This window comes from Scyliorhinus torazame, chromosome 1 (assembly GCF_047496885.1).
Source record: "Scyliorhinus torazame isolate Kashiwa2021f chromosome 1, sScyTor2.1, whole genome shotgun sequence".
NCBI lineage: Eukaryota > Metazoa > Chordata > Chondrichthyes > Carcharhiniformes > Scyliorhinidae > Scyliorhinus > Scyliorhinus torazame.
In genome coordinates, this window is record NC_092707.1 from 197,547,775 (window position 1) to 197,575,101 (window position 27,327).

Sequence of the window (27,327 nt, forward strand, 5' to 3'; positions counted from 1 at the left end):
GCGCGCACTATGCAAGACCGCACCACGCATGCGCGGTGGCGCAACGAATGCACTGACATCATGACGTGCGGCAACTGTGGCTCCGCCCATTTAAAGCGGCAATGTCTGGCCAAAGCGCGACAATGCCTATGCTGTGGCAGGCTTGGCCACTATGCTGCCTGCTGTCGAGCATCTCAGCCTGCCAACTCGCAACAGTTTACCAGCCTCGCAGAAATGTTCGGGCAATTCTACCCACGTTCACCGAGTCCGATCCTGACATCATACAGACCAGTGACACTGAGGACAGGGAGCCTTTCCGCATTGCTGTCATCAACAAGAACAACCTGTCCCAGAGTCGAACGCACCAGCCGCTGTCGGTGCACAGCATTGATCCGGACGACGAGTGGTGTGCCACCCTGACGGTCAACCGATCCCAGATCAGATTCCGCCTGGACATGGGTGCTTCTGCAAATCTCCTCGCATGGTCAGCACTTCAAACCCTGAGGGTCAAGCCAGCAATTCTTCCATTCATCTGTCAACTGGTCGACTATAATGGCAACGTCATCCCCGCCACGGGGTCGTGCCAACTCGAAGTGACGCACAACTCGCGTAAAGCCATCCTACACTTCGAGATCGTGGGCTCTTCAAAGGACTCTCTGCTGGGCGCACAGGCGTGCAAACTCCTCCACCTCGTTCAGCGAGTACACTCTCTCCAGAAGGCACGTCTGACTTCCAAGATGCGGAATTCAAGGCGCAACTAAACTCAATCCTCTCTCACAACCAGGATGCTTTCGAGGGCATGGGTACACTGCCCTACACATACAAAATCCTGCTCAAACAGGATGACACCCCGGTAATTCATACACCTCGCAGAGTCCGAGCGCCCCTCAAGGACCGCCTCAAGCAGCAGCTGCAGGACCTTCAGGACCAAGGAGTGCTTTCCCGGGTGACGGAGCCAACTGCATGGGTCAGCTCCATGGTGTGCATCAAGAAGCCCTCCGGCGAGCTCCGGATCTGTATTGACCCAAAAGACGAAAATCGCAATATAATGAGGGAACATTACCCTATACCCAAACGTGAGGAGATCACGTGCGAGATGGCTCGGGCAAAAATATTCACCAAGCTTGATGTCTCAAAGGGCTTCTAGCAGATTCAATTGGATAAGTCCAGCAGGAAGCTGTGTACCTTCAACACTCCATTTGGCAAATACTGCTACAATAGGATGCCATTTGGAATCATATCGGCCTCTGAAGTTTTCCATCGCATCATGGAACAGATGATGGAGGGCATCGAAGTTGTGCGCTTCTATGTGGACGATATCATTATTTGGTCTACCACACCGCAGGAGCATATCAGTCGCCTCCAACGCGTCTTTCAACGGATACGGGACCAGGGCCTGCGCCTTAACAGAGCCAAATGTTCTTTTGGCCAAACCGAGCTCAAGTACTTGGGGGACCACATCTCCCAGTTGGGGGTGCGGCCGGATGCCGACAAGGTGGCAGCCATCACGGCTATGCAGAAGCCGACAGACAAGAAGGCGGTGCTACGCTTCCTAGGAATGGTCAACTTCCTGGGAAAATTCATCCCTAACCTCGCTTCCCACACCACAGCTCTCCGGCACCTTGTCAGGAAGACAACTGAATTCCAGTGGCTTCCCACCCACCAGTGTGAATGGGAGGAGCTCAAGGTCAAGCTTACCACCGCCCCGGTACTGGCATTCTTCGATCCTGCAAGGGAGACGAAGATCTCGACTGATGCCAGCCAATCCGGCATTGGGGCGGTCCTCCTGCAACGAGATGACGCCTGATCATGGGCCCGTGTCGCCTATGCGTCATGTGCCATGACCCCCATAGAGCAGCGTTATGTGCAAATTGAGAAGGAGTGCCTAGGCCTGTTGACTGGCGTTGACAAGTTCCACGACTATGTGAATGGCCTTCCCCAGTTCACTGGGGAGACCGACCATCGCCCACTGGTTGGCATCATCCAAACGGACCCTAATGACATGACCCCTCGCCTCCAGCGCATTCTGCTCAAACTCCGGAGACACGACTTCCAACTTGTATACACCCCGGGTAAGGACCTGATCATAGCAGATGCTCTGTCCAGGGCAGTCGAGAGGCTGTATACTGGCCAGGAATAAATGAGGGCATTGCCAACACTGTACTCAATTGCCCCACCTGTCAGCGGTTCCAGCCGGCACAACCACGTGAGACCCTTCAGCCCCAAGAGTTGGTCACGTCCCCCTGGTCGAAGGTGGGCGTGGACCTGTTCCATGCGCTCGGCAGGGACTACATCATCATCATCGACTACTTTTACAGCTATCCTGAGGTCATACGCTTGCAGGACACCATGTCATCGGCTGTTATCCGGGCCTGTAAGGAGACCTTTGCTCGCCACGGCATTCCGCTCACCGTGATGTCAGACAATGGCCCCTGCTTCACGAGTCAGGAATGGTCTTCCTTCGCTAGAGCATACAACTTTGCACACATGACGTCCAGTCCCCTGCACCCTCAGTCAAATGGCAAAGCAGAGAAGGGCGTCCACATTGTAAAAAGGCTCCTCTGCAAGGCTGCTGATGCAGGATCTGACTTCTGCCTCGCCTTGCTGGCCTATCGCTCGGCCCCACTGTCCACGGGCCTATCGCCGGCCCAACTGCTTATGGGTCGCACCCTCAGAACCACTGTGCCGTTCATTCACGTCTCAGACCTCAACCATGCTCCGGTACTTCGGCGGATGCAACGAGAGCGTGAGCAACACAAGGCGGCTCATGATGCTCGGGCAACTGATCTTCCTGCCCTTGTGCCTGGTGATCATGCCCGCATACATCTTCCGGAGGGTGGCTGGTCGGCAACCTCTGAGGTTCTTAAACAGGTGGCTCCCCGCTTGTTTCTGGTTCGTTTGCCTGATGGCTCCATTCGCCTGCCGCAATCGGCGTGCCCTTCGTCTGGTTCCACGCTCGCTACAAAATTCTGCACCGGTGCCACGCCCTCCTGTTGTCCCTGACATGGACTTTGTTGAGCTACCGGATACCCTGCCTCCTCCTCACTCGACCGTGGCCCGGCCCATTCCTCAGCCGGTGGATCCTGAACCACCCTTGAGGCGGTCAACCCGAATTTGTCGCCCATCCCAAAGACTTGATTTATAAACCTTGCACTATTGGACTCACGGACTTGTTCTGCCGTACTGTTTAAGAGTTTTTCATCATTTGTTAATAGCATTTGTTTCGTTCTTGGTGTAACATAGTTTTGCTCTGCACCTGGCACCTTCCCGTGTATATAGCATAGCCACATGTACATATTGATGTAAATAATGCACACACATGATCAGACACACTCACTACACTTTATTTATTCTCATGTAGGCACATATTCTTTGCGAAAAGGGGGGATGTCATGATATACATCAGCATATCATGGTGCAATCACACACACACTGACACACTGATGGACATACAGTAGAACCAACCAGAATACACAACAGCGCAGCCAATCACCAGTGAGAGCACACGCACTATAAAGACAGGGGACACCAGAGTTCCCGCTCATTCTAGCAGCAGCCAGTTCAGAACACAGAGCTCACAGCCTGCATCACAGACATTCACCATGTGCTGAGTGCCTCACCTAGATAGTGATAGGACAGGGTCCACAGATAAGCTGGTAATGCACGTACCCAAGCTTACAGTATGTTATTACAGTTGAGTTGTTAATAAAATAGAGTTACACCATCTCCAGCCGTGTTGACCTGTTTGTAGACCAGAACACCCAACACGACACCTGAGACATCTGAAGGTAGAGCACCTTGTGCTGATGCCCCACTACTCCAATTGCATCTCTCGCCCAAGGAACGCACCATTTCTGCCTCAATAACCTGAGGATCATGGAGTGGCACTCCAGCTAATGAATAATTGCTTTCCGCTCTGACTGAATCCTGGAGAGCTCATGACAGAAAATCCTTTGTCGAAGAGCAACATTAAAAAAAAATCAATAGTCCATTTCACTTAAGAGTCCAAAAGTCACGGTAACTAGATGGAAGTGGATTGGGCAGCTGTCAGCTGACAGAGCTGAACCAGTGCTCTGCTCTTCTTATCGCTGACCCTGCGCTGCCTGTTCTCCCAAACCATTACATGGCATAATGTATGCTGGATAGCAATGAACAGTCTCGCTCATCTTGAAAGACAGATTATTAATGATATTATTTTCTGGGGCCGTTCAGCTGGGAAATGGATTTGTTTAAGTCACACCTGGCAGATGAAATAGCTTCTGTTTATTTTTTCCCCCTCTGCTTACAGCTTGTATTTAAATACTGACTTTTAGCACTGGGGGATTATTTCCTTCCAATTCCCGCCGATCACTTTCGAAGCTACAGGGGAAACGAAAACTGACAAAAGAAAAATTCACACGCAGAGTGTAACATTCTGTTCCAACATTCTGTTAATCCCGTGAGGTGAGATCCTGGTTCCAAAGGTATCCTGATCATTAGTAAAAAAAAGGAACTCGAAGGTTTATTGGCATCTACTTATGTCATAATGTTGTTCAAGTTAGAAATAATTTCAGAACGGGTCCGATGGCAAACCAAGGCCCAAACCAAATTGTATATCAATCTCTTTCAATATGTGTCTCAGTCATATTGGGGAATGTATTATGTGTGTATGCCGGTTAAAGGGGGGGGCGTGGCCACAATTGTTACAAAGATGCACGCTTGCAAATATATGTTTTTTGCATGTTTTTTTTCTGGTAATGTATCATTTATAATTTGTTGGATATGAAAGTTCAATTCAAAACATTTTTAAAAGAAGAAATAATTTCAAAGTCTATGGGTGCTTGGGCAAATAGTGGACATATCACTCGGTTAGCAATCCAGTTACCCAGACTAAAACGCTGACAATGGAGGCTCAAATCCCCCCCATGGAAGGCTGATGGGATTTATATTTGATTTAATTAATTAAATCAGGAATCGAAAGCTAGTCTCAGTAATTCATGGTTGAAGTGTTGGGTGCTCTGAGATACAGACGAACCAACACGGTTGCGATTGGTACAACGCAGTTTTATTCCTTTAAACTATTTATATAACAAACTTGGTACTCAGCACATGGTGACTGTGTGAGTGTCTGGCTTTGAGGTCCTTGCCCTGTGCCGTCTCCTGATGGACTGCCCAGGAAGTGTCGTGTTTCTTGTTTTGTACTGTGTATGCTCTTGTCTGTGATTGGCTGTCGTGTTATGTGTGCTAATTGGTCCGTTGCTCTGTCTATCATTATGTATGTGTGTATGTGCTGTGATGTTCACTTGAATATCATGACATCCCCCCTTTTTTACAAGATTATGTGCCTACGTGGTTATAAATAGAAATGTGTACTGAGTGCAGCTAAATGTGTGTGTGTAATATTTACAGCATGTACATGGGGCTTAACTATATACAAGGGGCGATGTCGGGTGTGACATACTAATGAGGTTGTACCATAACAAAAAAAAAACGTGGAAATGTGGAACGATAAAACGAATGCCTGTAACGAGAAGAACATAGACATTTAAAACAGTGGTTGCATGAGTTCAACATGTAAACAGTCTCATAAGTCCAGTCTAGTAGGTGGGCGACAAATTCGGGTTGACCGTCAGGGTGGCACACCATTCATCACCCGGATTGATTGTGTTGACCCGGTTCCCATCAATGACCGCAACCCGGAAGGCGTCTTAGTCGTCTGAGTCATCGGTTTGGATGTCGTAATGTGGAGGCTGAATGGTCCGCACGTTCCTGCGAGGTTGTCGGAGATGCGGAAGATCAACAGGTCGAGCCGCTCGACAGTAAACAGCGTAGTGGCCCACCTTGCCACAGAGTAGGCATTGTTAGGTTTTTGCGGGACATTGCCCTTTTAAATGTGCAGCTCCACAGTTGCCGCACGTCGTGATGTCATGGCGTACGTTACGCCACTGCGCATACGCAGTTTGGTCTTGCGTCGAGCGCGCCTGCGCATCACGTCCCTCAGTGTTGCCGTAGGTTTTGGCGCGCACAAGCGCGGGAGGCCTCGAAAAGCGCGTGAAACGGCCGCCCTCGTCCGGGCCGCGGGCTGGGAGAAACTCGATCGCCTGGACCCGTTTGGCCTCGTGGGGCACCTGGCTCGCCAATCCGGTTGCGTAGAAAGCCCTCCGCGCCGATTCGGTCGCCTGAAATTGGGCATAGCGGCTAGTCGCGTTCTCGTGCAGGACACAGGCTTCATCTTCAGATGCTAAGAGGTCAGGTCTTTTATTTTTAGAAGCTACTGGCGTAGGCTGCCGGAGGCAACCCCAAAAACGATCTGGTCCCGGATCATGGGCTCTGAGGTGGTGTCATAACTGCAGGACTGCGCGAGTATGCGGAGATGCGTCAGGAAGGACTGAAAGAGCTCATCCTTACCTTGCAGGCGCTGCTGGAAGACATACCTCTCAAAGCTCTTGTTGACCTCAACGTTGAAGTGTTGGCCGAGCTTGAGGAGGACTGTGTCATATTTAGATTTGTCCTCGCCTTCCGCGAACACCAGGGAGTTGTGTACATGGATGGCGTGCTGACCTGCGGTGGTGAGGAGGATGGCGATCTTCCTTTTGTCCGAGGCGCCCTGTTTTTCGTTGGCTTCCCTCAAGAGTTCAAAGCGCTGCTTGAACAGCGCCCAATTTATGCCAAGGTTCCCAGTGACTTGCAACGGCTGCGGTGTGTTGACAGTGTCCATGGCGCCGGATGGCAGATTTGTGGGTAGGTTTTGATTCACTTCTGGTACCATGAAGTGTTGGGTGCTCTGAGATACAGACGAACCAACACGGTTGCGATTGGTACAACGCAGTTTTATTCCTTTAAACTATTTATATAACAAACTTGGTACTCAGCACGTGGTGACTGTGTGAGTGTCTGGCTTTGAGGTCCTTGCCCTGTGCCGTCTCCTGATGGACTGCCCAGGAAGTGTCGTGTTTCTTGTTTTGTACTGTGTATGCTCTTGTCTGTGATTGGCTGTCGTGTTATGTGTGCTAATTGGTCCGTTGCTCTGTCTATCATTATGTATGTGTGTATGTGCTGTGATGTTCACTTGAATATCATGACATCCCCCCTTTTTTACAAGATTATGTGCCTACGTGGTTATAAATAGAAATGTGTACTGAGTGCAGCTAAATGTGTGTGTGTAATATTTACAGCATGTACATGGGGCTTAACTATATACAAGGGGCGATGTCGGGTGTGACATACTAACGAGGTTGTACCATAACAAAAAAAAAACGTGGAAATGTGGAACGATAAAACGAATGCCTGTAACGAGAAGAACATAGACATTTAAAACAGTGGTTGCATGAGTTCAACGTGTAAACAGTCTCATAAGTCCAGTCTAGTAGGTGGGCGACAAATTCGGGTTGACCGTCAGGGTGGCACACCATTCATCACCCGGATTGATTGTGTTGACCCGGTTCCCATCAATGACCGCAACCCGGAAGGCGTCTTAGTCGTCTGAGTCATCGGTTTGGATGTCGTAATGTGGAGGCTGAATGGTCCGCACGTTCCTGCGAGGTTGTCGGAGATGCGGAAGATCAACAGGTCGAGCCGCTCGACAGTAAACAGCGTAGTGGCCCACCTTGCCACAGAGTAGGCATTGTCAGGTTTTTGCGGGACATTGCCCTTTTAAATGTGCAGCTCCACAGTTGCCGCACGTCGTGATGTCATGGCGTACGTTACGCCACTGCGCATACGCAGTTTGGTCTTGCGTCGAGCGCGCCTGCGCATCACGTCCCTCAGTGTTGCCGTAGATTTTGGCGCGCACAAGCGCGGGAGGCCTCGAAAAGCGCGCGAAACGGCCGCCCTCGTCCGGGCCGCGGGCTGGGAGAAACTCGATCGCCTGGACCCGTTTGGCCTCGTGGGGCACCTGGCTCGCCAATCCGGTTGCGTAGAAAGCCCTCCGCGCCGATTCGGTCGCCTGAAATTGGGCATAGCGGCTAGTCGCGTTCTCGTGCAGGACACAGGCTTCAACTTCAGATGCTAAGGTCAGGTCTTTTATTTTTAGAAGCTACTGGCGTAGGCTGCCGGAGGCAACCCCAAAAACGATCTGGTCCCGGATCATGGGCTCTGAGGTGGTGTCATAACTGCAGGACTGCGCGAGTATGCGGAGATGCGTCAGGAAGGACTGAAAGAGCTCATCCTTACCTTGCAGGCACTGCTGGAAGACATACCTCTCAAAGCTCTTGTTGACCTCAACGTTGAAGTGTTGGCCGAGCTTGAGGAGGACTGTGTCATATTTAGATTTGTCCTCGCCTTCCGCGAACACCAGGGAGTTGTGTACATGGATGGCGTGCTGACCTGCGGTGGTGAGGAGGATGGCGATCTTCCTTTTGTCCGAGGCGCCCTGTTTTTCGTTGGCTTCCCTCAAGAGTTCAAAGCGCTGCTTGAACAGCGCCCAATTTATGCCAAGGTTCCCAGTGACTTGCAACGGCTGCGGTGTGTTGACAGTGTCCATGGCGCCGGATGGCAGATTTGTGGGTAGGTTTTGATTCACTTCTGGTACCATGAAGTGTTGGGTGCTCTGAGATACAGACGAACCAACACGGTTGCGATTGGTACAACGCAGTTTTATTCCTTTAAACTATTTATATAACAAACTTGGTACTCAGCACGTGGTGACTGTGTGAGTGTCTGGCTTTGAGGTCCTTGCCCTGTGCCGTCTCCTGATGGACTGCCCAGGAAGTGTCGTGTTTCTTGTTTTGTACTGTGTATGCTCTTGTCTGTGATTGGCTGTCATGTTATGTGTGCTAATTGATCCGCTGCTCTGTCTATCATTATGTATGTGTGTTTGTGCTGTGATGTTCACTTGACTATCATGACAATGGTGATCATGAACCAGCACCAATTATCATGAAGACACATTTGATTCACTAATGCCCTTGAGGGAAGGAAATATGCTGTCCTTTTACATATGTGACTCCAGGCCCACAGCAATGTGGTTGACTCTTAACTGCCTTCTGATGGCCCAGCAAGCCATTCAGTTCAAGGTCAATTAGGGATGGACAACAAATGCTGGCCATATCAGCAATGTCCACATCCCATGAAATAATGAAAAATATGTATGTAGAAGTTGCAGTCCGCATTCTTCTACTGTATTTGTACCTGTTACATGTGTATGTATGGTGGAGGTCTTGTGGCAGAGTGGGTAGTGTCCCTGCCTCTGAGCTAGAGGCTCAGGTTTCAAGTCCCACCCCAAGCAAGGTGAGTTCATAACACAGCCATGCAGGTTGAGTTTGTCAACCTGTAAATCTTTCCAAATACGCCAATGTCAGGTGGTAATAATAATAGTGATAATCTTTATTGTAACAAGTAGGCATACACTAACACTGCAATGAAGTTACTTTAAGAGTAGGAGGGACCCCAGGTCAGACATGTGGAACGGCACCTTGATGCATGATCAATGACCACTAAAGCGAGGTTGTAGTCCAACTGAAGGCTTTAATAAGCTAGATGTTTCTCCCAGCAGCTCAGGTACAGAATGAAGGCTGCTGGAGTGGCACAGGCTCTTATACCCCGCCTAGCAGGGCGGAGCTACCATGCATCTTGACCAATAGGAAGCATACAGTTTCTACCAATGGTGTTCCAGCATTACCAGGGCCGTAATACCTCTACTACCACATTCACCCCCTGTTAAAAATGAGTCCAGCGGGGGTGGTGGCCTGTTACTACAAACATGGCAACGAGGTATAATTAGTTATGGAGGTACCGTAATACCTCCGTACAGCATTTTGTAACTATTTACAATTCTAATAACTATTTACAATTTATGATTTAACTTTACAATTTAAAATGAAGCAATCAGTCGATCGGGGGCCCTGGTCGTCCTTTGTGATCGTCGGAGCTTTGGTGGTGACTCCGGTGGAGGCTCGGGCGTCTGTGACTCCGGGAGCGTGGCTTCGATCTCCATGGCAGCTTCGACACTCCTAGATGGCGCTGGTGGGGAAAACGGCTGACCTGGGAAGGGAGCACATGCCGGGTGCACGGTGGGACCTAGACGTGGCTGGCGGAAGGACCGATCCTCCTGTAAGGTGCACTGGTGGAGGGGAGGGTGGGATTGGTGGCTGGGGTGTGCGTGGGGCTCCGGCGGGTGCCAGGTCTCGTAGGGAGACCGTATCTTGTCGGCTGTCGGGGTACGCCATGTAGGCGTACTGGGGATTAGCGTGGAGAAGATGGACCCTCTCGACCAACGGGTCCGACATGTGCGCCCGCACGTGTTTCGGAGCAGGTTGGGTCCGGGAGATGCCAGCCAGGTCAGGAGCGAGGTCCCAGAGGAGGACTTCCTGGGGAAGACAAGGAGACGTTCATGAGCTGTCTGGTTGGTTGTGGTACAAAGCAGTGAACAGATGGAGTGGAGGGCATCCGGGAGGACTTCCTGCCAGCGGGAGACTGGGAGATTCCTAGACTGTAGGGCCAGTAGGACGGTCTTCCAGACCGTTCCGTTCTCCGTCTCTACCTGTCCGTTACCCCGGGGGTTGTAACTGGTCATCCTGCTCGAGGCGATGCCCTTGCTGAGCAGGAATTGACGCAGTTCGTCGCTCATAAAGGAGGACCCTTATCACAGTGTATGCACGTGGGGAAACCGAACAATGTAAAGATACCCTGGAGGGCCTTGATGATGGTGGTTGCAGTCATGTCTGGGCAGGGGATGGCGAATGGGAACCGGGAGTACTCGTCAATCACGTTCGGGAAGTACGTGTTGCGGTCGGTGGAGGGAGGGGGCCTTTGAAGTCCATGCTGAGGCGTTCAAAGGGACGGGAAGCCTTTATCAGGTGCGCCCTCTCTGGCCTGTAGAAGTGCGGTTTGCACTCCGCGCAGATTTGGCAGTCCCTGGTGACTGTCCTGACCTCCTCGATGGAGTAGGGCAGGTTGCGGGTCTTAATGAAGTGGAAAAAACGAGTGACCCCCGGGTGTCAAAGGTCCGCGTGGAGGGCTTGGAGGCGAACCACTTGTGAGGTGGCACATGTGCCACGCGACAGGGCATCAGGAGGCTCGTTTAGCTTCCCGGGACGATACAAGATCTCATAGTTGTAGATGGAGAGTTCTATCCTCCACCGCAAGATCTTGTCGTTTTTTATCTTGCCCCACTGTGCATTATCGAACATGAAAGCAACCGACCGTTTGTCAGTGAGGAGAGTGAATCTCCTGCCGGCCATGTAATGCTTCCAATGTCGCACAGCTTCTACTATGGCTTGTGCCTCTTGTTCGACCAAGGAATGGCGAATTTCAGAAGCATGGAGGGTACGGGAGAAGAAGGCCACGGGTCTGCCCGCTTGGTTGATGGTGGCAGCCAGAGCTACGTCGGACGCATCGCTCTCGACCTGGAAGGGGAGGGACTCGTCGATGGCGTGCACGTGGCCCTAGGGTAGGGGGGTGGCGGTGAATGCTGGCCGCCTGGGGCCCGAAGGGAAGGTTACCGCGGCGGTCCGAAGTCACTGGAGACCGCGGCCAAGGCTCGTGCCTGGCAGACCCCCACAAAATGGCCCTTCTTGCCGTTCCCTTTACAGGTGGATGTGCGGGCCGGGTAGTGCTGGCGGGGGTGCTTCGCCTGCCCGCAGAAGAAACAGCGGGGCCCGACGGAGTTAGCAGGCCGTCTTACAGCGCAGGCCTGCGGGGACACGGGGAAGGTCTGTGGGGCTGCCGCTATGGGATGCCACGCAGCCCAGGGGGCCGCCGCATGGTCGGGCGCATAGGACTGCGCGTTTCTGGAGGCAACATCCATGCACCCTGCCAGGGCCCGTGCCTCTCTAAGTCCCAGGGTATCTTTTTCTAAGCGTCTTTGGCGGATCTCTGAGGAGCTCATACCTGCTACGAAGGCATCCCGGATCAGAGGTTCCGTGTGCTCGCTCCCCGAAACTTGCGGGCAACCACAATTTCTGCCCAGCACCAGTAGCGCACGGTAGAACTCCTCCAACGATTCCCCGGGGCTTTGCAGTCTAGTTGCAAGCAGGTGACGTGCGTAGACCTGATTTACAGGTCGGATATAATGTCCTTTTAACAGTTCGATCGCAGCATTGAAGTCCTCCGCCTCCTCGATGAGGGTGTAGATCCCAGGTCTTACCCTTGAGTCCAGGAGATGCAGTTTCTGTTCTCCTGATGGGGTGCCTCCGGCCGTCTCGAGGTAGCCTTTAAAGCACACCAGCCAGTGCTTAAATATCGCCGCCGGGTTCTCCACGTGGGGGCTGATTTGTAGACACTCCGGCTTAATTCAGAGATACGTCCTTTCAGCTTAAGTGTAGTCTATTAAATTGATGCACGATTAATTACGATTAAAGACGAGGTAGTAACATAACTGCAGGCTTTAATAGACTAGAACTGTTCCCCAGCAGCTTCGGTACAGAATGAGGGCTGCTGGGACGACACCGGTTCTTATACCCCGCCTGTCAGGGCGGAGCTACATACCAAATAGCCAATGGTAAACTCCTAGGTTTAACCTATGGTCTTCAGCCTCTCGGGTACTGCAATACCTGATAATACCACAGGCATGTCGACACTCAAGTTCCTAGGAGACCAGATCTCTCGGCAGGGCGTGTGCCCCGACACAGACAAGGTTAAGGCCATCGCAGCCATGAAGATCCCGGAAGACAAGAAGGCGGCATTGCACTTCCTGGGCATGGTCGATTTTCTGGGCAAGTTCATCCCAAACATGGCTTCACGCACCATGGCCCTACGAAACCTAGTGAAGAAGTCCACTGCCTTCGAGTGGAAGGCAGCCCATCAGGCGGAGTGGTTGGAGCTGAAAGCCAAGCTCACCACTGCACCCGTATTGGCATTTTTCGACCCAGACAGGGAAACAAAAATCTCAACAGATGCGAGCCAGGGTGGCATCGGTGCGGTCCTGCTGCAACGCGTTGACACTTCATCCTGGGCGCCGGTTGCCTACGCATCAAGGGCAATGACGCCCACCGAACAAAGGTATGCACAAATCGAGAAGGAATGCCTGGGCTTTCTCACTGACATTCTCACGTTTCACGACTATGTCTACGGCCTGCTGACATTCACAGTTGAGACGGATCACAGGGCCCTGGTAGACATTATCCACAAGGACCTTAATGACATGACACCTCGGTTGCAGCGCATCCTCCTCAAACTCAGAAGGTACTACTTTGACCGGGTCTACACGCCTGGCAAGGAGCTCATCATTGCCGATACACTGTCCCGCTCCATCACCGTGCCTAGTGAACCACTGAACGTCATCCGGCAAATTGAGTCACAGGTTGAGTCACAGGTGCAGCTGTGTGTTAGCACCCTCCCGGCATTTGATGAGAAGGTGATTTGTATCCGTGAGGAGACAGCCAAAGACCCCCTCTTGCAGCGACCAGCCAATGGCTCGCAAAAAGGGCAGTGCCCTCAGGTTTTCAATGTAAAGGACGACCTGACGGTGATTGATGGTATCCTCCTCAAACTGGACCGGATTGTAATTCCACACAGTCTCCAGAGCTTGGTGCTCCGTCAAATCCATGAGGGCCACCTGGGTGTGGAAAAGTGCAGACGCAGAGCCAGGCAGGCTGTCTACTGGCCCGGGATCAGCCAGGACATCGCGAACATGGTCCTTAACTGTGCGACCTGTCAACGCTTCCAGCCAGCGCAGAGTAAGGAGACACTTCAGCAGCATGAAATCGAAACCTCTCCATGGTCCAAGGTTGGCATCGACCTCTTTCATGCAAATGGTCGTGATTACGTGTTAATCATTGATTACTTTTCCAATTACCCTGAAGGCATGAAGCTCTCATCTCGGACCGTCATCAAGGCCTGTAAGGAGACGTTCTCCAGGCATGGTATTCCACTCACTGTCATGAGTGACAATGGCCTGTGCTTCAGCAGCCATGAATGGTCTCTGTTTGCCCAGTCGTATCAGTTCAAACACGTCACTTCCAGCCCACACTATCCGCAGTCAAACGGAAAGTTGAAAAAGGGGTGCACATAGTGAAGCAACTCATCTGCAAGGCCGCGGATTCTGCGCCTGACATTCACCTTGCGCTGCTTGCACACAGGGCGACACCACTGTCCACTGGTATGTCACTGGCTCAACTCCTGATGAACAGGGACCTGCGAACGACACTTTCAGCCATACACATACCCAACCTGGATCACCTCCCGGTGCTGCAGAAGGTGCAGCAACTCCGAGACCGGCAAAAACAGGGCTATGATGCTCATGCCACCGATTTGCCCATGTTATCCCCGTCAGACACTGTTCGGGTCAAGATCTCTGATGGAGGCTGGTCAGCTCCAGCTGTCGTTGTTCGACAGGCTGCCCCCTCTTGTATGTTGTGCGTCTGGCTGATGGTTCTGTTGTGCGACAAAACAGACGGGCACTGCGCAAAGTTGCCTGCCCGCAACCACATTCTTCTCCATTTCCTTCTGTTGTTTTGTCACCTCCTGATACCTCGACTCACGAGGCCACCAGTCAGGCTTCAATCCCACCCATCAAGGCGCTGTCGTCCCCACCACCACCTCTCCAGTGGTCGACCAGGATCAGATGCAAGCCACAGAGACTGGACTTATGAACATTTCTTCTGTTTGCTATGTTCTGTGTTCTCGCATTAGACAGCTGTTTTCACATGTGCATATGTTCTAAGAGCCGTGGCCTTTCTAACAGCTGATAGGGCAGTTAGTCCTACATGTTAAAATATTTTATGGGCTGCCAGAACCTATACAATGAGGTGGAGGGACACCACCCATACCCACCAGACATGAGTATCTGCTAGGTGTAAATCCAGAATTCAAAGCCACCCGCAGCACCATGTGGAGAACTCGTGCTTCTCGTGTGCGATGTGGGAGTTCAGGGGCACGTCCAATGTCCCTGGCTCCTTCATGTGCAACAAGTGTGTCCAACTGCAGCTCCTGGTAGACTGCTTGATGGCACTGGAGCTGTGGATGGACTCACTTCCAGCATCCATGATGCTGAGGGAGTCATGAATAGCACGTTTAGCAAGGTGGTCACACCGCAGATAAAGAGCACTGAGGGAGATAGGAAATGGGTGACCACCAGACAGAGGAAGAGTAGAAAGGCAGTGCAGGGGTCCCCGACGGTCATTGCCCTCCAAAAACAGGTATACCGTTTTGGATACTGTTGAGGGAGATGGCTCACCAGGGGAAGGCAGCAGCAGCCAGATTCATGGTACCGTGGCTGGCTCTGCTTTGCAGGAGGGCAGGAAAAAGAGTGGTAGAGCTATAGTGGTAGGGGATTCGATTGTAATGGGAGTAGACAGGCATTTCTGTGGACGCAAACGAGACTCCAGGAAGGTATGTTGCTTCCCGGGTGCAAGGGTCCTGGATATTCCAGAGCGGCTGCAGGACTTTCTAAAGGCGGAGTTTGAACAGCCAGCTGCCATGGTGCATATAGGCACCAACAATATAAGTAAAAAACGGGATGAGCTCCTACATGCTGAATTTAGGGAGTTAGGAGATAAACTAAAAAGTAGGACCTCAAAGGTAGTAATCTCAGGATTTCTACCAGTGCCACGTGCTAGTCAGAGCAGGAATGGTAGGATAGACAGGATGAATGCGTGGCTTGAGAGATGGTGCAGGAGGGAGGGATTCAGATTTTTGGGACATTTTGGGACACCAGTTCTGGGAGCGGTGGGACGATTACAAATCGGACAATCTACACCTGGGCAGGACTGGAAACAATGTCCTAGGGGGGTTGTTTGCTAGTGCTTTTGGGGAGAGTTTAAAATAATATGGCAGGAGGATGGGAACCAATGCAGGAAGTCAGAGGGTAGTAAAGAGGGGACAGAAACAAAAGCTAGTAAGGAGAAAAGTGGAAGGTAGAAAAACAGATTGAACTACCTAGTATGGCAGGGGGTTGGGAACCAGAGCAGTCGGTCAGCGGGAGAAATAACTGAGGGAGAGCTACAGACTAAGGCCAGTAAGATTAAGAGGAAGAGCAGGCAGGAAGTGGTTGGTCAACGCAGTGGGGCTGGTGGGCTGAAGTGCATTAGTGTCAATGCGAGGAGTATTTCAGGTAAGACAGATGAACTTAGAGCTAATAATAAAAATCTTTTATTGTCACAAGTATGAAGTTACTGTGAAAAGCCCCTAATCGCCACATTCCGGCGCTTGTTCAGGTTAGCCGGTGCCGGGAATTGAACCTGTGCTACTGGTCTTGTTCTGCATGACAAACCAGCTGTCTAGGCCACTGAGCTAAACCGGCCCCTGCTTGGATTAGTACGTGGAATTATTATGTTGTTGCTATTACAGAAACTTGGTTGAAAGAGGGACAGGATTGGCAACTACACATTCCAGAATTTAGATGCTTCAGGCAGTTTAAAGGGGGATGCAATAGGGGTGGGGGAGTTGCATTATTGGTTCAGGAGAAGATTACAGCTCTGCTGAGGGAGGACATCTTTCAGGGTTCAGGCAACGAGGCAATCTGGGTAGGGCTCAGGAATAGGAAGGATGCTGTCACAATGTTGGGCTTTTACGACAGACCTCCTAACAGCCAGTGGGAGATAGAGGAGCAGATATGCAGACAGATCTTGGAAAGATGCATAAACAATAGGGTTGTTGTGGTGGGTGATTTTAACTTTCCCTATATTGACTGGGACATACCTACTGCTGGAGGCATGGATGGAGCAGAATTGGTAAGGAGTGTCCAGGAGGGTTTCTTGAAACAATATTTAAATAGCCCAACTCACAAGGGGCCATATTAGACCTGGTGCTGGGGAATGAGCCCGGCCAGGTGATCAAAGTTTCAGTAGGAGATCATTTCGGGAACAGTGATCATAATTCTGTAAGTTTTAAGCTGCTTATGAAAAAGATCGAGAGTGGTCCTCGGGTGAAGATGTCAGACTGGGGGAAGACTAATTACAACAGCATTAGGCAGGATCTGGAGAGTGTTGACAGGACGAGGCTGTTTGAGGGAAAATCAACATCCGGCATGTGGGAGGCTTTCAAATGTCAGTTGATTAAAATTCAGGACCGGCATGTACCTGTGAGGATGAAAGATAAGGGTGGCAAGTATAGAGAACCCTGGATAATGAGGGATATTATGAATCATTGTCAAAAAGAAAGAGGAAGCATTCGTAAAGTCTAAAATGCTTAGAACAGATGAAGCCCTTGAAGAATACAAAGCAAATAGGAAGGAATTTCAGGTAGGAGTTAGGAAGGCTAAAACGGGTCATGAAATGTCATTGGTAAACAGAATTAAGGAAAATTCTAAAGCGTTTTATACATATGTAAAGAGCAAGAGGGTATCCAGCGAAAGGGTTGATCCATTCAATAATATTGGAGGGAATCTATATATGGAACCAGAGGAAATGGAAGAGATACTAAATTAATACTTTGCCTCTGTATTCACCAAAGAGAAGGACTTGGGGGATGAGGAGTATAGGGTAGAGTGTGTATATTCTGAGTCATGTTGATATTAATAAAGAGGAGGTGTTGGGCACCTTAAAAAGCATTAAAGTAGATAAGTCCCCAGGGCCTGATGGGATTTACCCCAGAATACTGCGGGAGGCAAGGGAGGAAATTTCTGGGGCCTTGACAATAATCTTTGTATCCTCATTGGCGACAGATGAAGTTCCAGAGGACTGGAGAGTAGCCAATGTTTTCCATTGTTTAAGGAGAGCAGCAGGGATAATCCAGAAAATTATAGGCCGGTGAGCCTTAAGTCAGCGGTAGGGAAATTGTTGGAAAAGATTCTTTGAGATAGCATTTACTCACATTTGGAAACAAATGGACTTATTAGTGATGGACAGTATGGTTTTGTGAAGGGGAGGTCGTGCCTCACTAATTTGATTGAGTTTTTCGATGAAATGACAAAGATGATAGATGAGGGAAAGGTAGTAGATGTATACATGGACTTCAGTAAAGCCTTTGACAAGGTACCTCATGGTAGATTGGTATAAAAGGTGAAGTCACATGGATTCAGAGGAGAGCTGGCAAGTTGGATACAGAACTGGCTTGGGCACAGAAGACAGAGGGTAGAAGTTGAAGGGTGTTTTTCTGAATGGAAGGCTGTGACTAGCGGCATCCCACAGGGATCAGTTCTGGGGCCTTTATTGTTCGTGGTGTATATAAATGATTTGGAAGAAAATGTATCTTGTTTGATTAGTAAGTACGCAGACGACACAAAAATTGGTGGAGTTGGGAATAGTGAAGAGGATTGTCAGAGGATACAACAGGATTTAAACTGGTTGGAGTCTTGGGCAGAGAAATGACAGATGGGTTTAATCCGGACAAGCATGAGGTAATGCACTTTGATAGGTCCAATGCATGTAGAGATTACACAATAAATGGTAGAACTCTTGCGAGTATTGACAGGCAGAGAGATCTGGGCATGCATGTCTACCGATCAGTGAAAGTGGAAACATATGTGGATAAAGTGGTCAAGGAGGCATACGGCATGTTGGCCTGCATCGGTCGGGACATTGAATATAAAAATTGGCAAGTCATGTTGCAGCTGTACAGTACCTTAGTTCGGCCTCATTTGGAATATTGTGTACAATTCTACCAGAGGATGTGGATGCTTTGGACAGGGTACAGAAGTGGTTTCCTCGGATGTTACTTGGTATGATGGAGGTTGAGAGGTGACCTGATAGAGTTCTACAAGATTATGTGTGGCATGGACAGAGTGGATAGTCAGATGCTCTTTCCTAGGGTAGGAGAGTCAAATACTAGGGGACATAGGTTTAAAGTGCGCGGGGAAAAGTTTAGAACAGATGTGCGAGGCAAGTTTTTTACACAGAGGGTGGTAAATATATGGAACGCGCTGCCTGGGGAGGTGGTGGGAACACGTACGATAGCGGCATTTAAGGGACATCTAGACAAATATACGAATAGGGTGGGAATGGAAGGATACGGACTCCATAATTCCAGATGGTTTTAGTTTAGGCAGGTATCATGGTTGGCACAGGCTTGGAGGGCTGAAGGGCCTGTTCCTGTGCTGTATTGTTCTTTGTTCTCTTTGATGCTGGGAATGTGTGAAAAAGAATTAGAAAATGCCGGAAATACTAGCAAGTCTGAGGAGAGAGAAGCAGTTAATAAATTAAGACATTTTACTCTCCTTGGATGCTTTGACTCTCAAAGGTGAAGGAGAGGGATAGAATTTAAAATATAACTATCTCCGAAAGTGACCCATTGTAGAAGTTACGATGCAAAATGTCACACAGTGAGAGAAAGGCTTCCTCTGTGGGTTTTGCTGCATTGCATACGAGAAAAATGTTCTCTCCTCCTGATGTAAGCTGGAAAGGCCAGGTGCATTTGGAGCAGTTTAGTGAACCCAGAATAAAAGGTTAGGGCCTGTCTGAGATACGGGTGCGTCAATCATGGAATATAGGTTGTCTGTCAGACTTTGCAGCTCACCGTTGCTATGGTGATGCAGGGTGGTTATGTTTGTTAAAGCATCCGTGAATTGATGAATATTAAAAGGCTGGGAGATGATGGAAGTAAATATCAGCTCTGGGGGAAGAGTAAGATAAAAGAGGGTTGAACCGTTTTGGAATATAGGAATCTAAATACCAACCCTTTTGGATCATGTTGTAGAAAATGTTAGAGTAAGTATTCATGAAAGCAGTCATTGCAGTCTTTTTTTGGTTATCAAATTTATTCTTGCAACACGAGTATCACTGACAAGATCAGCATTTATTGCCTGCCTCTAGCTGCCCTGGGGAAATGGGTGGATGTGGGTCTTTGTCTTGAATGGCTGCAGTCCCTGTGGTGAATGTACTCCTACAATAGGTGACCTGACTGAATAATCAACAGGTTCCCAGTTGCACAGAGGTTGCAAGTGGTGGATCATGCTTTGGATGTTTATTTTCACATCAGGTAACTACCAACGATCTACCCTTTCGCTACAACTGTGCCAACAGAGTTTTTTCCAAAGTAAAAAATACAGCAAACGCGCAAAATGTAAAACAGCACTGAGATAGAAAATCATAGACTGGATTTCCCGGTCCCCCAGCCGCCTTTTTCTCGGCGGTGCATCATTCATTGGCGGCGAGATTCTATATCCCCAACGCTTGTCAATGGGATTTCCCATTGAAGCCACCCTACCGGGAAACCCGCCGTCAGGGCTGTGCTGCCAGCGGGAAAAGAGATTCACAACAGCCAGAGAATTCCAGCCGATGTCACTGAATGAAATTTAATCTGTGATACGTCCAATGTGATCTGTCAGCACCTTTTGGTCCTATTTCTGATTCCCAGCGTTCAACATTTTATTTTTTTGGCTTCATGTTATTGAAAATTACCAATTGGCTTTCTGATTGACTGGCAGCTCTCGGAGGTGGGATGTCCACCTTTAAATGGAGGGGAGTTCCGACACTAGGCAGTTCATTGCCCAATGTGCACAGAATTGATTTTGGACTCACGGAAACACCATAGCAGCCCACCCCAGCTTCCTGTCTGCTGTTGGGGTCACCCAATGGCATTAAACTCAACCCAACATTCATTCAGCTTGATGTCAGCAAGAGATATGAGAAATGGATGTTTCTGTACTGAAGCAGCGGTAGATAAGAGGAGAATTTGCAGTGGTATTTAAAACTATAAAGGATTTTGATAAAGTGAATAGAGTTCCTCGGGTTGGGGAACATGGGAAAACACATAAAGGGTTATCACTAAAAGAGTGAAGAGTGAGTTTAGGAGAAAAACTGAGCATAGAGGGTTATTGAAATGTGTAATGTCTTGCCACACAGAATGGCTGAGATACAGAGCATTGCGTCCTTTCAATAAGAATTGAATAAATATTTGAAGCAATTTGCCTTTAATACATTGAATATAAAGAATGTGTTATTGCTGTATTATCACTTTCTAAATACAAATGACATTAAGGCAGCCTTAGCTTAAACACAGAGCTTTGTCTTGCTGCTTCTACATGAAGTGTTCACTGCGCAGATTAACTAGCTAAGATGGCTGCTGCATCGCTTCCTGCGATGGTATAACTATTTATAAAATCATATATTCAAATGAATATACTTTACCTATTAGCAAGCACACTATCCACAACAGAAATAATCAGACAAATGAAAAAATCCACAGGGAGCCAAAGGGGACAGAAAAATAGAAATTGATTTGATCTGATTTGATTTATTATTGTCACATGTATTAGTATAGAAAGAAAAGTATTGTTTCTTGCCTGCTATGCAGACAACGCTGATGCGACCATCAATTCACTCAAAGACACGTGGAGAAGTAAACCGTGGTTTTAATCAGCTTAGAACTGAGCCTGCCTGTGACCGGTACAACACTGAAGGCGGCCCCGCAGGTCAGCACCTCTTATACTTCCTGTAAAGGGGGTGGAGCCATGGGCGGAGCCCATACATGCCCCCAACATATCCCCTGTGGGTGAAGCCACACAATGGCCCATAGGTAGAGCCCACAGGGTTAATAACATAACACAGTGCACTGGTGAATTATCAGTAATTATACATTCACCACAAACCAATCCCCTATATAGGAAGGAAGGAGAGACTACAAAATGTAGAGAGTTTAAAAGAGTTAGAATGAAGTTTTAGAAGCATAGAACGAGAGTAAAAGATAGAATTAGAGGATATGCAGGGCACAGCTTGCAAGAAGTCGCCTCGCTCCGGCGCCATCTTGAAAAAAAATTGGGGAGCAAACTGGGTAATTCAAGGAAACCAGTGAATGTTGGGTTAGTGTCGAGGAGCGGAGAGGGGTGGGAGGGGATTTTTTTTTACACAGCGAGTGGTTTAGGTCTGGAATGCACTGCCTGGAAGCGTGGTGGAGGCAGGTTCAATTGAGGCATTTAGCAGGCCATTCGATGATTACTTGAATAAAAACAATATGCAGGGGTACGGAGAAAAGGCCATAATGCTCGTTTGGAGAGCCGGTGCAGACACGATGGGCTAAATGGCCTCTTTCTGTGCCGTAACAATTCTGTAATTCTCTGTGAATATTTTTGTGCGTAACAGATCTTCAAATTATTCAATTCAAATTGTTGCGATGTGCATATATTTGGAGTTGAGAAACATGTGGCTTCTTCACAGAACAATGGAAGAGCGAGCTTGTACTTGTTGGCATTGTTAGTTTCATCCATATACAGAACACTGTTCAGTGAGTGTCCCGTATACCATCCTTTATAAAGGGGACTTGCAGCTCTCTCACGATCGAGAATCAGTAGCTTTGAATGGTGACCAGCAATGTGCCAGCCTTGGATTGAAACCTGTGGAATGGGTACAGCCTCGGCACTAAAGAATACTTCAGTCGAGACTTCGGGTGGCGGTGATGTATTGAGCAGTCACACGAAAGGTGGCTCTCCCTTGGGAACTTCAATTTAGGCCCTTTTAACCCGCAAATCGGAGACCAAAGTAACAAACCACCCCACCACCACCATAACCCCAAACTAACAACCATCCAAGGAAATGCCTTTGAACCAGCCACGGAGCCAGAAAAGCAGTAAAAGTAAAAGTCGGGAGAGGAAGATCTAGATCTCAGAGCAAGGGGGCATGCGGAACAAAGCGGAGCAGAGCATGGCGGACCGAGCAGGGTCACCAATACAAACGTCGCCCCGCCCACCGACGGAGCAGTGGATGGAGTTTCTCTCAATAGATTTCCAAAAACACAGGGGGCGGGATTCTCCGTTTGCTGATGCCGAAATCGTGAAATGGGATTTTGCGGAGAATAGGTTCCAAAGTCAAAATCGCAGTGGGTGCCGATTTGTCGCCAAATCGCAATTCTCCGTCACCTCGAAAGAGGCGTCAATGCGGTCGGGAACGCATGTATAGTAAAGACAGTTTGCACATTATTAGTGGGCCCGACCGGTATTCTCCGGGGCCTCGCCAATTCTCCGCCTCCGATGGCGATCCCGATGGCGCGGTTCATTTGTGCTTTTAAAAATTGCGACACCGGCGTCGTAGCTGATGAGGGGGAGAGAGGAGGTAGGACACAGAGAAGTGTGACTGTGGGCTGCTGGGCCAGACACTGACCAGGCTGGCCAGGCTGGCTGTGGGGGGGCGGGGTGGGGGGGGGGGGGGGGGGGGGGGAGCCTGCCATGGCTAAGGGACGGGAGATGACGGAGGAACGGGCCGAGTGGGCGGGGTGACCCCTCATGGAACTGGGGCATTGTCCAGGAACGAACCATCATTGTGGCAGCCTGCAAGACAGCCATCTTGCTGTGCACCCCACTGACGACCCACCTTGGCCCCTGGTTCTGCAGAGTGACACACGCCATACGGATGATCCCACCCTCCCCACCCCACCCTCCATGATACCCGCACAACCTAACTGGTTGCCACTGCCGGCAGGGCATCAGGCGGGCCACCCAAAGGCAATGCCCACTTTACCACCTACAGGGGTGCCAGGCAGAGGCCATGGTGCGTACCACTGGCATGAGCAGTGCCAGCCTACGGTATCCCTCGCATCATTGACAGGCGCCAGGGCCAGAGACCCTCATGGTGCCGGCCACCGATGGGGCCTGGAGCGCAGGGAGGGCAACGGGGGGCGAAATGTGGGAGCAGAACCCGCTTGTCAACCGGGGGCACTGTGTAGCCCATTGGACCTGATTGGGCACGGTGGTACATACCATGCCAGCATGTTGGTCTTTCAACCCCTGCAGACAATGGATATTGGAATTCAACCTGCAATAGTGGCCTTCCTGTTGGTCTCCGCAACCCTGGGGGATGCCCTGCGGCTGTACAAGCTGCCGCAGCTTGAGAAGGAGGAAGCTGCAGCAGCTGAGCGTGCAGCAGAGGAGCGTGCTGCAGAGAAACAGAGGTAGCAACATGCGGGCCGCCCAAAAGGCCGAGGAGAAGGAGTTGCCAAGGAGCACCGCATGAGTGCCAGCAGCGCCTGTCACTCAAGGAGCTGCCGGACTGGGCATGTCGTCGAAGACTCTGGCTGAGCAGGGAAACAGTGCGACATATCTGCCGGATCATGGTGCAGCTGGGGTATGGGGAAGACACCTGCTCCTGGTGGTCTTCAAGGTGACAGTTGCCCTGAACCTTTATGCGATGGGGTCCTTCCAGGCGCCGAGTAGAGGCATTGGTGATGATCTTTCAGGAATCACCAGAGGCAGGAAGGATCCCAGAGGACTGGAAAGTGGCTAATGTAACACCACTGTTGAATAAGGGAGGAGGCAGAAGACGGTAAATTAGAGGCCGGTTAGCCTGACTTCGGTCATTGGTAAGATTTTAGAGTTTGTTATTAAAGATGAGATTGCGAAGTACTTGGAATTGCATGATAAAATAGGACTGAGTCAGCACGGCTTTGTCAAAGGGCGGTCATGTCAGACAAATCTGTTAGAGTTCTTTGAGGAGGTAACAAGGAAGTTAGACAAAGGAGAACCAGTGGACGTGATTTATTTAGATTTCCAGAAGGCCTTTGACAAGGTGCCACATAGGAGACTGTTAAATAAGCTAAAAGCCCATGGTGTTAAGGGTAAGATCCTGGCATGGATAGAGGATTGGCTGACTGGCAGAAGGCAGAGAGTGGGGATAAAGGGGTCTTTTCAGGATGGCAGCCGGTGACTAGTGGGTTGCCTCAGGGGTCTGTGCTGGGACCACAACTCTTCACAATATACATTAATGATCTGGAAGAAGGAACTGAAGGCACGGTTGCTAAGTTTGCAGATGATACAAAGATCTGTAGAGGGACAGGTAGTATTGAGGAAGCAAGGGGTCTGCAGAAGGATTTGGACAAGCTAGAAGAGTGGGCAATGAAGTGGCAAATGAAATACAATGTGTGAGGTTTTGCACTTTGGAAGGAGGAATTTAGACATAGACTATTTTCTAAATGGGGAAATGCTGAGGAAATCAGAAGCACAAAGGGCCTTGTGAGTCCTTGTTCACGATTCTCTTAAGGTTAATGTGCAGGTTCAGTCGGCAGTTAAGAAGGCAAAGGCAGTGTTACCATTCATGTCAAGAGGGCTAGAATACAAGACCAGGGATGTGCTTCTGAGGTTGTATAAGGCTCTGGTCAGACCCTATTTGGAGTACTGTGAGCAGTTTTGGGCCCCGTATCCAAGGAAGGATATGCTGGCCTTGAAAAGGATCCAGAGCAGGTTCACAGGAATGATCCCTGGAATGAAGAACTTGTCGTATGAGGAATGGTCGAGGACTCTGGCTCTGTACCCGTTGGAGTTTAGAAGGATGAAGGGGGATCTTATTGAAACTTACAAGATACTGCGTAGCCTGGATAAAGTGGACGTGGAGAGGATGTTTCCACTTGTAGGAGAAACTAGAACCAGAGGACACCACCTCAGACTAAAGGGACGATCCTTTAAAACAGAGATGAGGAGGAATTTCTTCAGCCAAGAGGGTGGTGAATCTGTGGAACTCTTTGCCGCAGGAGGCTGTGGAGGCCAAATCACTGAGTGTCTTTAAGACAGAGATTGATAGGTTCTTGATTAATAAGGGGATATGGGGTTATGGGGAGAAGGCAGGAGAACGGGGATGAGAAAATATCAGCAATGATTGAATGGCGGAGCAGACTCGATGGGCCGAGTAGCCTAATTCTACTCCTATATCTTATGGTCTTATGTGCTTATGGAGTGGCGACCTGTCTGGGGTCTCATAGACCTCGGTGCACAGATGCATCCATGCTGTACCGGAGGCCCTATATTCCCAGGCAGCTCAATACATCTATTTCAATTTGGACCGAGCCCATCAGGATGCTAGGGCAGTGGGGTTCACCGCCATTGATGTGATGCCCCAGATTCATGTGCCCGATACCCAGGTAATGTGCACGACGCCTTCATCCTGGTACACTCGACGATTCCTGACATGTTTGAGATGCCCCCTCCCTACTGGGCATCAGGGGTTATCCGCTGCAGTGGGGGGCTGATGTTGCCTATCCGGAGGCCATTGACGGACAGGGAGATCTGCTCCAACGACACCCATGCAGGGACCAGGGGCGTGATCGAGTGCTGATTCGGCCTTCTGAAGTTGGGGTTCAGGTGCCTGAACTGTTCTGGAGGGGCCCTCCAGTGTGATGCTGAGAGGGTCGCCCGCATTGTGGCAGCCTGCTGCATCCTCCATTACATTGTGCAGCAGAGGGCGATGTGCTGGAGAAGGAGGAGGGACGCCAGTCCTGTACCGACAAGGAGAATGCAAGGGAGGGGGGAGTATGGGCAGGACATGGAGCCAGATGGCCAGAACAAGGGCACGGGAGGTCACATGACATGTGCACCAGGGCCAACGCACACGGGATGCCCTAATCACCTCCAGTTTCACCAATGGGGGGGTGGAAACTAAACACTGACGCCAAAGTCTTGGTGAAGGCCCTGACAAGGCGACTGGAGAGTTGCGTGTCAGAGGTAGTCATGGAGGAACAGATGGCTTTGTCAAGGGCAGACAGCTAACAGTGAACATCAGATGCCTGCTGAATGGGATTATCACCCCACCCAGGGAGGGGCCATCAGAAGTGATCACTCCCGAGATGCAGAGAAGGCCTCGATAGAGTTGCATGGAGGTACCTCATGGAGATGCTGGAATGGTTGGGGTTTGGGTCAGAGTTCACCTCGTGGGTGAAACTACAGTAGAGAACTCCCATAGCACCACCAGCTCTGAATACCCTCCTGCTGCACAGAGGCACGAGGCAGGGATGCCCAGTGTACCTACTGCCATTTGCCCTGGCAATCGAGCGACTGGCTATCACCCTGAGAATAGCGAATGGAGGAGGAGGCATTCAGACTGGAGACAGGCAGCATAAAGTCTCACTCTACATGGATGACCTGCTCCTCTACATCTCAATTCCCCCGCCAGCATGGGAGAAATAATGGAACTCCTGAAGAAGTTCGGAGCTTTCTCAGGTTACAAACCCAAGCCGAGCAAGAGCAAAATCTTCCCAGTGAACCCACATGGTGTGTTTGTGTGTGTGTGTGTGTGTGTGTGTGTGGGGGGGGGGGGGGGTATCAGAGCTGCCGTTTAAACTGGCCCAAACCAAATTTTGGTAGCTTGGGAACCACTTAGCCCATGAATGGATCCACATGCACAAGTGGAGCCATTCGCACCTCGTCGAAGAGGTTAAGAGGGACTTGCGGAGATGGGACTGCCTCTGCTCTCCCTAGCGGGGAGAGTACAGACAATCAAAGGGAACATGCTGCCAAGATTCCTCTTCCAATTCAGATCTCTTCCCAACGTCACCTCCAAGGCCTTCTTCACCAAAATAGACAAAATAATCATGGGATTTTTGTGGGGGTGGAAAGAACCCTAGGATACGTAAACGTGTCCTGCAAACAAGGAGGAACATGGGAACTGGAATCTTCTGAACTTCCTATTCTATCACTGGGCGGTCAACACAATGTTCCTGCAGTGACCCAGACACACCCGACTGAACAGACTTCTGACATTAGACGAACTGATGGGAGCTGCGCTGATATGTACGGACAACTGCTGGGGGAGGTAAGGGCAATGCTGGATGAGACAAGGGGAAAGTGGGAGGAAGAGC